The 4,581-nt window shown below is 41.0% G+C and overlaps 1 pseudogene; it reads right to left on the reverse strand.

Annotated features, from left to right (window-relative positions):
• Positions 1–236: 236 nt before the first annotated feature.
• Positions 237–355, reverse strand: LOC134945368 (5S ribosomal RNA; annotated as a pseudogene).
• Positions 356–4,581: the final 4,226 nt, after the last annotated feature.

Consider the following 4,581-nt stretch of genomic DNA (forward strand, 5'->3'; position numbering starts at 1 on the left):
TCAATTAATTCATAATTCTGTCATAATCAAGGAAAGAATTATCAGCATTGATTAAACAGTACAAGGTTGTTATATTGCACAAACTGTACTGATTGGAATAGTAACTTCTAGCTATATAGTTTTTTTGGGAGGACCAAATAAGGTACCTTCCCTGAAGAGAAATAGATGGAAAAACAGAAACAAGTGGTGATACTGCTGTTGAAGTCACATACCACACATCATACAAAATGATTGAAGCTCTACAACACTGGGTATTCCCTGTGAGTCTCCCCCTCAGGTACTGACCCAGCCCAACACTGTTTCGCTTCCAAGATCGGACGAGATCGGGCATTAGCAGTGTGGTTTGATAGTAGAGAAAGTGGGTCAGACTCCAATGAGAGTGCACCTATATGAAAAAGGGTGACTATTTGCGTCACAAAGGTGCAGTGTGGATCTGCTGTTTATGTTAGGCAGGGGACATCAAATCCCACCGAAGTGGTATTGTGCCCCTGGATCATAAATGAGAGTCCACGAAAAGAGAAAAGATAATGGAAATTAAGGCATAGTGTATTCTTAAATTGATATATTACATACAATAATAATCGTATAAAGCTCAGAAGGTGCTGATTCAAAGATTGGTGTATATCTGCGTACGAAAAAAATATATATGTACACTTGTGCTGAGATTAAGGACAAAAGATCATTCAGAATTATTAACGGTGCAGATTGCTATTACTGGTATATAGGGTTAGATTCTAGTGAAAAAAGCCGTCACTGAAAGCATATAAAGTGAATGGGATGTGAATTATTGCTATTGCAAATGCTGGAACATGAAGAAAAGGAAATGGCATTTTTTTTATGAAAGAAGCAGCAATAAATCACTGTAATCACGTAAAATGTCAGAGAAATGCAATTCCTATTCCTGGTATATACAACTTAATGCAAAAGTGCTATGCAGGGAACTGTGGCTAAACACAGACAAATAGGTATAGCCACATATTAAATTGTCTAACCTGAGTACATGCAGGGATAAAGTACAGTTCCTTAATGTAGCGGCTGAAAACAGTGAACCCAGAGTGACTGGATTTGATAACCTATCCATATGTCATATGTCCCTGGACTTTGGTAAATGCATGATAATGTGGTACCTGAAATAGTTATACTTCTACATGTCCTAATGTTACATAAAAAAACAGTGAGATACTTTATTCTAGGTCTTTCTGAATGGGGATGTTTCTAAAAGCTATAATTTCACAGAAAAAAGCAGCTTAAACTACTTTTGTGTTTATTTTTTCTTTTACCATTAATTATTTTCTGTACCAATTATGGAAACTAAACTACTGTACTTGTACTCATGTCCTTTCTGATCAGTATTACATGTTTAAATATCATTGATGTTCAATGTGAAAGAAAGAGCCTGGGGCTACTCCTGGCTCTGTACTTTATGTGTTACTCTTACAGATCTGTTCCTTTTTATTTTAGAAAATAAAGATACATAAAGTATCCTCTTGGATGTTATTCCACAGCAATAAGGTAAAAAAAAAAAAAAGAATAAATCAAGAGGGAAAAACTAATGATGAGCAAGGATGGAATGTGATAGTAGGTTGCTCATTGACATAAAAGAGAGAAGTTGTGTGGGCGCTAGGAAATATGGCTAAAGGACACCTAAAATATTATAGCTGTTCACTGGCTGCAGCCTCTCAAGGGCGAGATGCTGATCCTCAACCAAAAAATGCAAAACAATAAATACTCAGAGAAGCGCTACCAATGAACAGTCTGATAAATTTATTTATTAAAAATAATTAATATAGTTTCAATAAAATAATCCGCTTATCCTGGAATGTTCAACATACAATACACACCAAACATTCAATGATTCTAAATAATCACCTTTAAAAAGAACATAACCTCTTAATTCCCAATAAATGCTGCAGCAATTAAAATGTACTAGTACTTATAGGGTTAAGCTCCATGCATGGGCTAATTAATTCACATGGGTTCCTTAGATGCTGTTTAGAAAGTCCATCCACAGTGAAGTATTTATATGGTATTAATCAGCTTGTATATTGCAGTCTTATCCAGATCACGTAGACTTTCTATGGGTAGCTTAATTTGTGCAAATTTCCATATATGTGCAGTGATAATTTAGCCAAATCACTGATTGTGCAGTCTCATATAATGAAGCTTACCCACTTTTAAATGATGGAAATTTCCCTTTAGTGTCTTTTCCTGTAGTGGGCGCCGGCTGCCCACACCGCTAAACAGCGGCACAGCAAGGTGTCGGTATCACTGTTGAAGACTGCGCTTCACGGGGACCACTTCAGAGCGCGGCTACCTGAGACCAGAAAGCCGACGTCCTGCCCGGTATCCTGGGTGTTCAACATTCAGCACACCCACAGCACATTCAGCGGTTCCTGCTACGGATGCACGAGCGAACGGCTCCTGACTTCATCAGCCGCGAACGGCTGATGAAGCCGCAGCCGGCGCCCACTACAGGAAAAGACACTAAAGGGAAATTTCCATCATTTAAAAGTGGGTAAGCTTCATTATATGAGACTGCACAATCAGTGATTTGGCTAAATTATCACTGCACATATATGGAAATTTGCACAAATTAAGCTACCCATAGAAAGTCTACGTGATCTGGATAAGACTGCAATATACAAGCTGATTAATACCATATAAATACTTCACTGTGGATGGACTTTCTAAACAGCATCTAAGGAACCCATGTGAATTAATTAGCCCATGCATGGAGCTTAACCCTATAAGTACTAGTACATTTTAATTGCTGCAGCATTTATTGGGAATTAAGAGGTTATGTTCTTTTTAAAGGTGATTATTTAGAATCATTGAATGTTTGGTGTGTATTGTATGTTGAACATTCCAGGATAAGCGGATTATTTTATTGAAACTATATTAATTATTTTTAATAAATAAATTTATCAGACTGTTCATTGGTAGCGCTTCTCTGAGTATTTATTGCTCATTGACATCACTGTCTCTCCTTGGAAATACTTCCCTATTTGATGTGCAACAATAGTATAAGAATAATTGCACACAAATTTGGACCATAAGTATGCTTTGGGGCATAAATCTATTTAGGTACAATGTAGCAGAAAAATACTATGAAACATAATACACTGCTCAAAAAATAAAGAGAACACTAAAATAACACATCCTAGATCTGAATGAATGAAATATTCTTATTAAATACTTTGTTCTTTACATAGTTGAATGTGCTGACAACAAAATCACACAAAAATTATCAATGGAAATCAAATTTATTAACCCATGGAGGTCTGGGTTTGGAGTCACACTCAAAATTAAAGTGGAAAAACACACTACAGGCTGATCCAACTTTGATGTAATGTCCTTAAAACAAGTCAAAATGAGGCTCAGTAGTGTGTGTGGCCTCCACGTGCCTGTATGACCTCCCTACAATGCCTGGGCATGCTCCTGATGAGGTGATGGATGGTCTCCTGAGGGATCTCCTCCCAGACCTGGACTAAAGCATCCGCCAACTCCTGGACAGTCTGTGGTGCAACGTGGCGTTGGTGGATGGTGTGAGACATGATGTCACAGATGTGCTCAATTGGATTCAGGTCTGGGGAACGGGCGGGCCAGTCCATAGCATCAATGCCTTAGTCTTGCAGGAACTGCTGACACACTCCAGCCACATGAGGTCTAGCATTGTCTTGCATTAGGAGGAACCCAGGGCCAACCGCACCAGCATATGGTCTCACAAGGGGTCTGAGGATCTCATCTCGGTACCTAATGGCAGTCAGGCTACCTCTGGCGAGCACATGGAGGGCTGTGCGGCCCCCCAAAGAAATGCCACCCCACACCATTACTGACCCACTCCCAAACTGGTCATGCTGGAGGATGTTGCAGGCAGCAGAACGTTCTCCTTGGCGTCTCCAGACTCTGTCACGTCTGTCACATGTGCTCAATGAGAACCTGCTTTCATCTGTGAAGAGCACAGGGTGCCAGTGGCGACTTTGCCAATCTTGGTGTTCTCTGGCAAATGCCAAACGTCCTGCACAGTGTTGGGCTGTAAGCACAACCCCACCTGTGGACGTCGGGCCCTCATATCACCCTCATCGAGTCTGTTTCTAATCGTTTGAGTAGACACATGCACATTTGTGGCTTGCTGAAGGTCATTTTGCAGGGCTCTGGCAGTTCTCCTCCTGTTCCTCCTTGCACAAAGGCGGAGGTAGCGGTCCTGCTGCTGGGTTGTTGCCCTTCTACGGCCTCCTCCACGTCTCCTGATGTACTGACCTGTCTCCTGGTAGCGCCTCCATGCTCTGGACACTACGCTGACAGACACAGCAAACCTTCTTGCCACAGCTCGCATGATGTGCCATCCTGGATGAGCTGCACTACCTGAGCCACTTGTGTGGGTTCTAGACTCCGTCTCATGCTACCACTAGAGTAAAAGCAACGCCAGCTTCCAAAAGTGACCAAAACATCAGCCAGAAAGCATAGGAGCTGAGCAGTGGTCTGTGGTCACCACCTGCAGAACAACTCCTTTATTGGGGGTGTCTTGCTAATTGCCTATAATTCCCACCTGTTGTCTATTCCATTTGCACAACAGCATGT

This window comes from Pseudophryne corroboree, chromosome 1 (genome assembly GCF_028390025.1).
Source record: "Pseudophryne corroboree isolate aPseCor3 chromosome 1, aPseCor3.hap2, whole genome shotgun sequence".
Taxonomy (NCBI): domain Eukaryota; kingdom Metazoa; phylum Chordata; class Amphibia; order Anura; family Myobatrachidae; genus Pseudophryne; species Pseudophryne corroboree.